Source organism: Ochotona princeps, chromosome 6 (genome assembly GCF_030435755.1).
Source record: "Ochotona princeps isolate mOchPri1 chromosome 6, mOchPri1.hap1, whole genome shotgun sequence".
NCBI classification, from domain to species: Eukaryota; Metazoa; Chordata; class Mammalia; order Lagomorpha; family Ochotonidae; genus Ochotona; species Ochotona princeps.
This window is the reverse complement of record NC_080837.1, coordinates 71,134,967-71,148,569: the sequence shown is the minus strand read 5'-3', so window position 1 is coordinate 71,148,569 and position 13,603 is coordinate 71,134,967. Positions and strand designations below refer to the sequence as shown.

General features: G+C 44.9%; 1 protein-coding gene across 7 annotated transcripts in view; it reads right to left on the bottom strand.

Moving 5' to 3' along the window:
* Positions 1 to 13,603, bottom strand: part of SAMD4A (sterile alpha motif domain containing 4A) — a 219,091-nt gene that overhangs the window by 40,172 nt on the left and 165,316 nt on the right. The window lies entirely within an intron of this gene.

Genomic DNA, 13,603 nt, shown 5'->3' with positions numbered 1-13,603 from the left:
ATCTGTTGGATGATCCTGGGTTTTGGAAACACAAAATCTGACATTACTCTCGTGGTTGGGGGTACTCTCCTGGATGGCAGGTAGGCCGGCCACCATTTGATATTTGCAGTTTGAAGGTGGTGGTGGGCTGGTCTTTCCAAATAGGAATCCAGGGGTGTTGAGCACGGGAGCTGTCCAGCCTGAAGGATGGCACAGGCTCCATGAGAGGCCTTGTACTAACACAACCTCAGGGTACAGGATGGCAGCAGCTATGGGTGAAAGGGCCTATTCATGGCCTTGGCCTCATGGGTTAAAGCCAAACTTGATATTACAAACACTTGGAGGTAACAAGGCTTCCTTTCAGAAGCCATGGGGTGCTCTGCTAAGCTGGGCCTGGGTTCTACCAGTATGTTCAGCCATTCCGCTCTACAGGCACCATTTGCACAGCCCCCATGCTTACTTTCTCTTCCAGAAAACTTAGGAAAAAGCAACAAGACTCATGTCACTAGCCAAATTAAATCCAAGTTGTTCAAGGGAGGGATTTAACCCAAATCAACATTGAGGGAGCCCATGTTACCCTTGGGTAATTTTTCCGGGTGTGTGAAGTGACAACATCACAAAGTTAGTCTATTCATAACATTTGCCTACACCGGTTGTTGGCAGGTCCAGTTTATTTTGACTGCTGCTACACTAACAGGGAATTGAGCCACATGTGTTTTTAAACATTTTTCAGGGAAGCCGTTTCATTCCATCTCAGGCTGTGTCCCCAGCAACGAGGCGTTTATTTTTCCAAGTCCACATCAGGACTTCTTCATTGGCCTTCACCTTCCTGTGTGTTGCAGGAGGTAGACCAGTCATCCCAAGGGGGCGGGGGGTCAAAACAGGTGAAACTCCATTTTTTGTGAGATCACACCTACTGAGACACCCAAGCAGCCGATGACTAGTGCACCCTGCTTTGAAAGAAGACTAGAGTTCAAAGGCTGGGTGTTTCCAATGGGGCAGTTGTAGTGTGAGGAGGCTGCAGCCAGTCCTGGGCGAGAACAAATCCCAGGAGCAAACTAGCTCATGCCTCCGTGGTCAAAGTTTCCGTGTGCCCTCATATGGCCAGAACGGTGGCCTTCCTTGGGTGTGAAGGCCTAGAAACATCTTCATGAATCAAAAGGGAGGCAAAAAGGGAGCTACTGAGTTGAACATCTATAACCCAAATTTTCAATTTTGAAAGATTCTGTCCCAGGCAAAGGACTTGTCATCTAACTTACACATGCAATGGGAACATGGTTCAAAAAAACACAACTGATGCTGATAGCCTAAAGGAATCCTCATGCTTATTAGGGTAGACTAGAAAGAAACAATTTTAAAAAGACTTCCTGGAAAATGCGTTGCTACCTGGTTGGATCAGAATCAGCAAGAGAAAAAGGGCAGAAAAAAGCAGAGAAGGGGGGAAAAAGGCAGCAGCAGCAGCAGCAACAATGAAGAAAGAAGCCAATGGGAAGGAAAGTCAGACATCCAGAAAATCCATTTCATGCCTGTCTAAGTATCTGCACAAAATCAGGCCGACCCGTTGAGGGCTACCCTGAGTGCTGGTACCTCCCTCCCAGCATAAACATCTTTGCTTTCTGGGACCTCTGCAGTGATTTCAATCTCTCTGGTGGATGCTCTGAACGGTGCCAGCTAGGTGTTCCCCCAGTGGAGGAGGGGATAGGCTTGGGCTGCACCTGAAACCACAGAAAGAAACCTTGCCCAAAGAGGGACACACAACTCAAGTGCCTGGGACGGTAGTGGTGTTGGGGCGACCATCAACACCTGCATTGATTCAGGGCAATCAGAGAACAGATAACTGATGGCCATGGAAGGTTGCTGCTAGGGCAGTGCCCTTCTCTGTGTGGCTATTGAAAACAGTGCAGTGTATCACTAGATTGGGCTCATTTCCTTCCTTTAATCTTCTTAAAGTCCACGCTAGACTCTCCTCTCCCCACCTGACGGGTACCCCTGGGGTAGGGGAGAAGCTGGCTGGATAGGAGGGCTCCATGGAGAGCTGTTGAGATTGGAACTAAGTATGGAACTTAATGGACTTACAGGGATTTGTACACAGAAACCTCTACCCCTTTCTTATTTTCTGAGCTGAATTCAAGTGAAAAGGGATATGGCAGGAACCCAACCTTTACCTTTAATGAAAAAAGCCAATCACACCTAAAGTGCAAGGACTTCATACTAAAGGCCCATGGCTGCTGTCCAGCTTAAGCTGTCTGCCACCAAGCATGATGACCAATGCCCAGCAGAGAGGACCAGGGGTGTAGAGCCACCCTGAACTGGCCACACCTAAATCACAGCAAAAGCTGCTGGACAAATGCCCACGTTTCTGCCGAGTGCCCAGGCTGGCTGGCAGTTCAGGCTCGTGTGCCCGTGGGGAGAAGACTGAAGTAGGTGACGGAGACCTGCCAGCAGTGCCAGGACAGGGAGAAGGCCCATCTGCAGATTTAAGCCATGGGATGGCCACAGAGCTGACTCTGCTGTTGTCTCTTGGGCTGCAGCACGTTGGCTGGCAAGAAGTAGCAGGGGAAGTCTCAGGCGCCACAGGCAGAGGCTGTGCAGTTCAGGCTGTGCTGTTGCCCAAGTCATCCCGTGATCAGTGGTAGGGTGCAAAGGTTGTTGCCTGTTTTGTTGAATTAAATCAGCTCAATGGAAGGGTGGACATCGGGGCCATGCCCACTGCTCTGCCCCAAATCTTAAACCTCTGCAATGAGCAGAGAGGCGAGAGCAGTACAAACAAGCTGTGAGAAGCTTGTCAGTCACCTTAGCTGACTCACAAGGAGTTCAGCCACAAGCCTTTGGAGTGTTTTTTCTGTCACCTGCTGTGCAGTGGCCAACAGTTCCTCCAGACTTCTGATGCCCCAAAGTCATACTCAAATGCTGCAAAATGAACTGCACCTTTAAAAAAAATGTGCCCGGTGTGGTAGCCTAGAGACTAAAGTCCTCACCTTGCACACACCGGGATTCTATATGGGTTCCAGTTCGTGTTCTGGCAGCTCCACTTCTCATCTAGCTCCCCCTTGTAGCCTGGGAAAGCAGTCTAGGACAGCCCAAAGCCTTGGAACCCTGCATCCATGTGAAAGACCTGGAAGAAGCTCCTGGCTTTAGAACAGCTTTGGCCGTTGTGGCCACTTGGGGAGTAAATCAGTGGACAGAAGACCTTTCTCTCTGTCTCTCCTCCTCTCTGTATATCTGACTATCCAATCAAAATAAATCTTTTTTAAAATTTTCACATAAATTAGGAATGGGTAGGGGCAGGCAGAATGGGGGGTGGTCCTCAATTTATACCATATTTGCTTATACTTTTAGGAACCTGTGCAAGAAATTTTGGGTCTGTGCACTGATCTACATAGAGAGGCATGCTGTACACATATGTGTATAAGGCAGTAGAATTTTTGGAGTATTTACAAATGCAAGTGAGCCCAAAATAATAAATACTGAGTAAGTCTAAGCTAACATATGAGGGGAGGGGAACAGCTAAAAATAATCTTGCCACAGCAGTCAACATCTGTGAAGGAAATACAGAGGGTCTTCTAATCTGCACTAAACTTGGTCACACCATTCAGAGCCATCCACTTTTCTCTGACCTCACCTAATCTTAGACTTCTTTTTCATCTTTAGGGAGATCCTTTCAACACCTTATTTAGGAGGAAATTTGATGCTATACATTCTTGTTCAGTGTTTTCTTAAGTCTGGAATTCAGATTTCTTTCCCACTGTCCTTTGACCAACCTTGACTTCAGCTCAACTTTTTTCTGATTGAAGTAAGATTCACATAGTGACTTTTTAAGGACACTGAGTATCTTTGTAAAAATTAAGTCAAACTACCTTTTCTGCCCTCTAACATGTGAGAACAGCATTTCTGGAGAGAGGAAGCTTTGATACTGGACTTGAGGATCAAGGAGAGAAAGCATTCTCAGAGACAGAGAGCCCAGATACTGAAGCTTGTCTCTTAGTCCAAAACTTTGAGATCTTCCAAATATATGTTAGGTATTTTAAACTCTCTATAACACACTAAGTGCATTTCTGCTTAACATTATTTCTGGGAGAGGCCGTTGGGGCAGGTGAAGCAGCCACCTACAACACTGCTATCCCATATTAGTACCACTTGGATTGCTGGCTGTCCTGCTTCCAATCCAGCTCCACGGTGATGCACCTAGGAAAGCAGAAGATGGCTCCAAGTACTTGGACCCCTGCCATCCATGTGGGAGACCTGGATGGGCTTTCTGGCTCCTTGTCTCAGCTTTTGCCTGGCCCAGGTCTTTGTAGCCATTTGGAGAGTCAGTCAGTGGATGGAAGATCTCTTTCTCCCACACACACTGCTTTTCAAATAAATACAGCAAAATTTCACGAACATAGTTTTGAGTTGGAATCCTGCTGAAAACCAATATACTAATTCCCAAACAGTGAGTTGTAGGCTACTGGACAGTGGAGAGATTTTAAATTCCCATGAGCACCAAATCTTGCCTGTAACTGAGGAGATGCTGTATAATTTTTATATGTATATAAACAATATTAAAATTAATGCACTATAAATTTTTTAGTTCTAAAAAACCCATGTTGAGTTCTGATCAGGAGAGATGAAACAGAATTGTAGTTTAAATGGGGACCCTCATTTTTAAAACCTTAGTAATAACTCACATGGTTCCTATTACTGCTGTTGTTCTAGTGTACGCTCCTTCAAAGGTGATGACTGCTGTACTGGGCTGTCCCTATCGAGTAAGGTATCCATGGGGTAATGAAAGTGAAGTGATGGACATATATGCCAGATGCCTTTCACAGTCATTCCAGCTTCCTCAATTCAAGCCAACCATCGCTTGTCTGTGCAATCACTACATCTTTCTACTTATTTCCAGGCTTTAGTGTTTGTTGGGTGCTGAAGCCAGGATTTCAGATGGCTGAAGCTGTCAGAAATTTAATTTCCTTTGGAACAAGAGCATTAAATACTCCTACATTCTTCAGACAAGTCTCTTCAACCAAAAAGAACCCGTGTTCTCAACCCAAGGCTGGGTCCCGTGTCTACATTATACCCTCCACGTCCAGCCACACAGATTGCACTTTCAACTTTCACCTTTTCCTGTGTCAGTTTTTTCATTTGAGAGCTTGCCCTTTTTACACAGGCAAAAATTGGCTTTGTTAAATTTTCAAATTTCTCAAGTCAAGTGCTAGCAGGACTAACCTCATAAAAGCAAGTCATTGAAATTTAAGGATTTCAGAAAGTAGAATGAGAAGACTAAGCATATCTGCATATTACTTTAAGAGGTAAACTTAAAACTTTTTACGATATTTAAAGACTGAAAAAACATCATGGCCAATTCCCTGTGATCTATGCCACCTGTGCACATACTTGTGACGAAGCAGGGCGGTGCTGTATTTACGGGATAGAAATATTTTCTGGACTCTTTCAAGTGAAATTCGAAAGTGTCATTAGACTCTGGCAACACCAATTTGCGGGTTCATAACTCTACAATGCTTACATTTTGAACAGGACATATTTTGACACTTGTTGGGCTTCAAGATAGAATGCGATTGTGTCATAGCAGTTGGGTACGGGGGAACATTCTATTGGGTCTAGGCCTGTTTATCTGGCATTTTTCAGGCTTCATCAAACAAATTTCTCCCAAGTACTCTGATTCCATCAACGAATGACCACTAGAGACTTAAAGACTTCTGGTTTTCAATGAATGGAGTTCTGTTGACAATACTTATGTGAATGCCTACAACCATTCACTTAAAACAAAAACAAAAAAAACCCAGCCAACATTTTAAGGAAGGCTCAGCGGTGAAGTGGCATTAGACCCTGGATTCCTCTTCTGTAGTTGGCTTTGTGGTATCACAGTAATCTCAGGCCCTGTGGTGGGAACCTTTAGGGGAGAAAAGATTAACAGTACTCCAAGAATACATTTTGAAAAATACAAAACCAGAATAGTATTTGATCAGTGACATCATGCAAAAAAACCAAAACAAAAACCAAACAAACAAAGAAAAAAACAAACAAAAAAACACCACCAGTTGCATTATAGCCACAAAACAGTTTTGTGTGAGTAGGGTGGAGGGTTGGGTAAAGGAAAGTATTCATTACTAAAGGTTAAAGTTAACATGCTCTGCCATCACGGCTACAGGGAAAGGATTAAAAGCAAATATAGAAGGTTAAAAGCCTCAACTCCACATGCTTGCTCTTTGCTTCCCGTACAAAGGTCTTGGAAAACCAGTGCCTACAACATCTGGATGCCACAAGATGGTTTCCTCACGCTGCATCCAGACTCCCATCTCATTCCAGAGGGAAGAGCAGAAAACTTGCTATAAGCCAAAGCTGTGGTTGGTGTTTCGCTACAAACCCAAGAAGGAAACCACACGCTTTCTGTGTCTACTCGCCTTTGCAAAACAGAACCAAATAAAACAAGAGAAAACCGCATAGACGTCACAAGATTGATAGATACACACAGATAACTAACTCTTACTCATGAAATCTCTTCACACTGGATGGAAATCAAAGTGTTCAGATACAGCTCAAGCCCTGGGAGGGGCCTAAGTAACAGCGTGAGGTCCCTGTTACAGTTGTCAGCTCCTCCCATCATTCTTAGCACAGAACAATCTGGGCAAAGACGTCTGCCTGATCACTTGAACACTGGGGTTTTATGAAATAAATTAGGACGGCTTTGGCAGACTTTTATTAGTGCATTCATCTTTTGGTACATTCCATTTGTCCTCTTTTGACAGTTTCTATGATGGCAAAACTGGTGCCATCCCACCAAAAATGTTTTAGATAATGGCTGTTTGACTTCATGTTGCCATTCTGTACAAAGTAAGTTTGACAAGCAGTCAATATATACTCTTTGCAGAAATCAGTAGAATCTCACCATTTACCTTCAGCTCAAACTGTCCTGAAAGGAACCTGCCCAAATCCTCATTTCTTTCTATCAGAACCAATGCAGTCAATGATGGAAGTGCTTTAACACCCTTGAAACAGATGTCTGGACCAATTCAAAGGACTGTGGGACCAACCAAGTTGTTTTGCAAAAATCTCGCATCTTGGGTTAACTCCTGGATTCATGAATTGCTTCTTTCCATGTATCCAGCCATGTCTACTCTGTGTATTTCATTCATAAGTCTGTCCATGAATTTCAATCCACATAGCAAATGCAGTAACATCCAGAATATGAGTTTAGACGGATCTATGGGTTTCATTCATTGTGTTTATGACACCCATCCAACAAAAGCAATGGAGTTAAGCAAGCGTCCAGCAGCACATGACAGCAGAAATTTCCTCTTCGGTTTTTCAGTGTAAGCCATCAATACAACTCAAATCATCATGTTTAAGGAAGTTGGTCGAGAAACTCAGGAAGATCACTGTTCAAAGAGGAAATTTCCTACATACTCCTTTTCTCCATAAGACAAACTAGGAAACTGCAACTGGAAATGTAATTGTGACATCAGCCCACAACATCCATTGTATGCTTCACAACCCCAAGACTGATGTAGGGACCAGCAAGTGCAGACATGCAAACAGCCAGAACTTCATGACTCAGTTGCAAAGCCTTGGCTGGAATTGCCATCCCCAGTGGTCACCACTTGGGATGCTTACCAAGAGAAGTGGATCAACAGCTTGAAAGGAGCACACAGCTCCACTCATCCCATCTCGAGCTGGGCTGCAGACAAGCACTTGGCTTCCACTACCTACTGTTGGAAGGTTCTCAGAGAGCAGAGAAAGGTGACTCTATCCTACTCCAGTGGGACCTAGTGCTTATGTAATTGCTCTTAACTACTAATCCTGGTCCTGAATAGACATGAATGGGCAGATGCCTAAATAGTAATGCCAACCAGACATTCACTCAGCAGAGGAATACATGACCGGAACTGGGATTCTCTGAACAGGAAATCCTAAATTTCTGCCTTCATCAGACAACTTGCTTCTTTTCTCTCCACTGCAAACAATTAGAAATTCATTATGTAGTCCATACTAATTCTTCACTTAACTCCTTGCTGAAGAGTGGGGGAGATTCTCAGCATGATGGCCAGGAGGGCAATTCACTGATGATGGAATTGGTTCTTCTTTTCACCAAACATTCAACCTAAATGTCAAATCTAACAAGCCACAGAAATGACCACTCAAAACAAAACGAAAAACCCACCCCACACAATTTGTGCTTATGCTGCTAATTATGTGGTTTTTCTTGTTGTTAGAGAAATTGGAAGGTGTAAGGCTCTTCTGGCCTCTTAATCACATTTGATTGAGTCACCATGTGATTCAAGGCAAGCTCTTGAGGCTTCATGCATTCCAATTCCCTCTTTCACTTTACCTTCAGCCTCTTCCTGAATTTGAAACCATCAGAAGCTGACCCAGTGGGTGGTGAAGGACAGCAAGGTGGGTACTGTGGAAGTACCACTGATTAAGTGTGGTCTGTAATTACCTGGAATGATTTGAATTTTTTGACTTGGTGCCGCTTTTTCTTTTTTTTTTTCAGTTAAACCGTTCTGTTCTGTTCTCTACTCCCAGAGAAATAATGTTTACATAACTGCTCTCAACTTAGCTACTTGGGCATTATAAATCTGTCCTGCAATAAAAGACTTCCAGGGACGCGGCAAGCTTGTGGTTCCTGGCATAACTCAGCCCCCAGGACTGTTCCAGTTTACAGACAGGAATGGGCGGGCATTTGTTTCTTATTGGGGTGCGGTAGAGAGGGCTACCTGGTGCCTAGGGCTGCGGCGACAAAGGGAACAGACCAGGTAGCCATCAGGAGGGTGGGATGGAGATTAGGCAACAGATGTGATCCAGAGACAGAATCTCTGTAACTCAGTCTCCTTGTGCAAACTGGTGTGTGTGTTTGTGCACACGCATATGTAGTATGTGTCTCAATCACCCACTATTTATAGATGGAATTCACCTACTTGGGAACCTTTATTTGCAGAGTGTTGTTTGGTCACTCACAGACATGAACAGAGTGACAGAGCTGAGTTGTTCCACCTACATGCTGCTAGCTGAGCTCCACGCAGGCAATGGACGGCCTTCTCCCTCCACCCGGCTTCCTGACAAGTGCTCCCTGCTGTGGTCTACTGTTGCCATGCCTTTTAATTCTTTGTACCTTTTGCTGGTAATTTCACTATTGAAATGGTCCCTGAGCGTGGTGTGCAAGTGATGCCTCATTTTCCCTGGTCTAAAAATTACCTTATCTGTGCTTTACACACTTCATTCAGGCACGTGCAAAGTGTTCTTGGTTACAAGCTCAATGTTAATGAATGGTGCATGTGGTTACTGCAATAAAGTTCAGGTAAAATGGAAGTACAAGTTGTTTTTTTGGTATTAAACTTTGAAACCCATGCTTAGTTTTTTTTTTCCCCATGAACTTTTTAAAGAGCACTGGTTATTAAACAAAACATCTTTAAACACAAACACTTAAAACAACGGTACATACTCATTGGGACATGAGCAGAGGCACATGGCAAACTAATGCTGTGTTTTATTTAGGGGCAACTATTCAATATTTGCCAATTTAACATCCACAGTAACTTCTCTAGAACTACTGTGAACAATGGGAATCAATTAACGCGTCTATACTTGTTCTGTTATACAAAACAAATGCATCATTCCACCTGCCACCCTGTGACACACATCTTTTCTCTTAGACCAACGGTTCTCAGTCTTGGATGCCCATTTCTCCCCTCTCAGGGCCTTAACAAAGTAATCAATTGCCTCAGGTTCTGCACCAGACCAAGTAGCTGAGAGTTCTGCGATTCAGTCAGAGAAGGCCTATTCTGAATGGATAGTCAAGGCTGAGAACCACTGAGTTGGGCAGTGTTCCTACCTCTGCTAACCATACACCAACGTTGTCTCACAGCCTGAACATTCCAAACCACCCCGTAAGAGCTGCTGTTTCTGCTGGCTCTTCTAAGATGTCCCCACGCCCCCTAAGTTGCTTTTTAGAGCATAAAATTCCAATCACTGCTTTTCCTGCCAACCAGTATCTTGTTTGCTTTGTTTTGGGCTGGAAGATTTTTGGATCTCATTGCAGATCTACTGGATCAGGATCTGCCTGTTAACAAGATCCCAGGAGAGTCATGTGCAACTTCAGGCTAAGATGCACTGACTCCTCCCCCAGCTCCACTGGTGTGGAGGGTAGGTATCAACCCAAACAGCTTCCTGAAGTGGGGGAAAAAAAAGGCTGGGATTTCAGTTGGAATTCAAATGATGCTTCTGTGCTTTAGTTTTCCCAGTAGAACTCAAAACCTACATTAAGAGATTGTTAAAAAAAAAAAAAACAAAAACAAAACCCTTAATGCACACCAGTGTTTTTGCAAATTTGTAACTGCTACAGAAATGTTGTCTGAGTAAGAATTGCCCCTAATATAAACCAACACTATTAATAGAAAAACAGCTCAAATTATGGGCTGATCTAATGACACATGGCAAGAAAAAAATGGCTCCGACTACACGGTGGTGGCTCACAGACAAGGGGTGAGCTTCGACCACGGGCTCTCAAAGAGAATGTCTACCTTCAGAATCCTTACCTACACCGACAAACTCGTCCCCACCTGCTCCACTAGCCTTTTCCCCCTGTACGCAGATTCAGTTTGGTCTTTCCCTCCTTCCCCCAAGTTTGCAGTGTCCACATTTCACGTCTATTTTCTGGAGGTAAATGGCTTGTCAATCACTCCTCTTCTCCCGGCACTTTGGTGACCAAAACACCTCGTGAGATTTTCTCTTCATCCCGACAGTTGTAAGCAATACGGATTGGCAGAAATCCTTACTGAAGACCTCTGATGTCAGAGGGCAACATTGGGTTCCTTGTATGCAAAATGAGGGGGTGGAGTAGGAGAGTTGATTCATTCATCAGACACTTGTCAAGTGCTCACCGTTGCTTGGGAAGTTGAGGGTGCAATGCTGAACAGCCAGCACAGCTCCTTCCAGAACCAATTTATAATGCTATAATCCTCATTTACACCCTAGTACCTTTACACAAGCTATTGATTTCCCCACATTATTTATGGTTTTTATTTACTTTCTATAGTTTGGAAAGTCTTCCTAACCAGTCAGGGTAACGGAGCTGCCAGCAGCTGCCCCAGGGGCTAGCTTCTAAAGGGAAGGCATACAGAGACATTGTTCCTCCCTGTTGCTAGTGGCTTGTCCCCATGTTTCTGTTTTTCCTACACGTTTCGATTCCCTCCAAAGGGTGACTGGATGAGTTCTGTCTGTCTACTCTGCTTCCTTTTTACTCATCTGGGCTGGGGACACTGTACTGTCATTTTCCGAAAAACAACCTGAAGACCCACATTGAGGATATCTCTCCTAGTTCCTCGCCCTCTGAAGAAGGGTCCGCATGGAAGCCACTCTACCCCAGCAGTCCCTCTCATCTGCCAGTGATATAGGTCACTTTCAACTTCATGTGTATACAGTGTTCTATGTAGTCTTCAATGAACATCACAAGACAGAATTGTTCACTGTGCTTCCTCTACCTTCATTTCACAGATGGGAAACTGGGATGCCAAGGAGACAAGGGGACTTGTCAGAGATCAGACAGCGAGGAGACAGTAAGAAGCAGAATTCACAACCCAAGCACTTGCAAGCTTGCTCTGAAGCCCAATGCCACACTGCTTCTCATGGCAGCAATATCAATGAAACAATCAGTATCTAAATCCCTGAGGGAGCCCACTAGCTTCTCAGGACCTTGATGGTCTCATTTGAAGCATACCCATCTGACCTAGCCCTGAGGGTTCCTGTGGGGTCAACAAGAGATGGATGCTCCCTGCATGATTCAGCCAGCCAGCATTTGTGGAGCATGTTCCTGCTGTGCTGGGCATATGCTTGGCACCAGGAAGGACAATGACGCAGGTCCACTAAGATGGCATACAGGAAGACATATTCTGAAATCTAATAATGTTAGTTGTTTAGCTTCCGGGGAAATGAGCCCAAGTTTATCTCCTTATTTATTTCTTCATTCAACAGACCATAAGCATCCCTCTGCCTAGGGTATAACGCTATTCACCAGGGCTGCAGACGGTGCTACATGGATACAAACAGCATCTTCTGTCGTTTATTAAGCCATCACCATCTATCACTGGGAAACACACAGCAGCTAGGTGCCTCAAGGCAGTGTTTATATTCCAAGCAACATTTTGCATGAAGGTGAAGAATTGTAGAAGGAAGGAAAGATTGTAAGGTGATTTCAATTTCAATTAATTTGCCAGAGCATCTTGAGAGCTAATGAGGGTTGCTTTTTTTTTTTTTTGTTAAGATTCATTTGGAAGACAGAGTTAGAGGAGGAGAGATCAGTGTGGGGAGAAAAAGAAAGTAGAGAGAAACAAAGAAGAGGGGGTAAAGGGAAGAGGGGGAGAGAAAAGTTACCTTTCATCTGCTGGTTCACTTCCCAAATGCCTACAGAGGCTGGAATTGGGCCAGGCCAAAGCTAGGAGCCTGGAATTCCATCCAGTTATTCCACATGGATACGGGGGTGGGGGGGTTGAGTCCAAGAATGTGGCCATTTTCCACCATCTGCCCAGGCACATTAGCAGAGAACTAGATGGGATATAGAGAAGCTGGGACTTGAATGGGTGCCCTTATGGGATGCCTGCATTGCAGGCAGAAGCTTAACTTGCTGTGCTGTAAGGCCAGACCCTAATGAGTCTTCTGAGGCAGCAGCAACCACAGAATGATGCCTCTCTGCATCCTGGCCTTTAGCACGGCGGAGTCAGAGGGACCCTGAGAAAGTCTGAGAAGCCGCTCTTACTTGCTCCCAAGTATGCATTGTAACCCCTCTGCAAATGGTTGCCCATGCAGTCATGCAGACTCCATGGCTCTGAGAAGCATCCAGATTCCCAATGACCGAATTAGAAATCACCTGCTCAACCACATGGCAAGCATCTCTATTCCATTTGGGCTTTCCCCAAATGGTTCACTAAGCGTATGGTTTTGGTCTTGTGTGGGTGTCCTGCGGGCAGAGTCAGGCAGGCATCTGCATAAAACAAAAACAAAACCAGAAAAGCCAAACCAGGATCTTTCCCTTTGAAATTAAAGTCTGGCAGCATAGCCAACTTGAAAACAGCCTAGATGATATTCCTTCCTTCACAAACATTGAGATAACACACTCTGCCCCCACCTCCCAGAGACAAAGCCGAGCATCGAGAATGGCTCCCCTGGCTTCAGCACTCTGCCTGACTCAAAGGTGCCAGATGGAGTTGGAATAGAGCCCTTCACTTCTGAACTGAGCCACTGAAGAGAGGCGGAGAGTGACGTCAGCATTTTATCCCAAAAGTGGCAGTGGTTACGCTGCCCCATTGAGTCAGTCCTGGTGGGACAGTGTTAAGGACAATGTCATTTATCTAGAGTTCTTCCTCCATGCACAGTGTTTTCGGAAGACTGAAAGGTGTCATGGGCCCAGCACGGTAGCCTAGTGGCTAAAGTCTTCATTTTGCATGCACCAGGATCCCATATGGGCACCAGTTCTAATCCTGGCGGCTCTGCTTCCCATCCAATTCCCTGCTTGTGGCCTGGAGAAGCAATGGGGGACGGTCCAATGCCTTGGGACCCTGCACCTGTGTGAGAGCCCTGGAAGAGGCTCCCGGTTCCTGCTTTGGATTGGTGCAGCACTGGCTACTGTGGC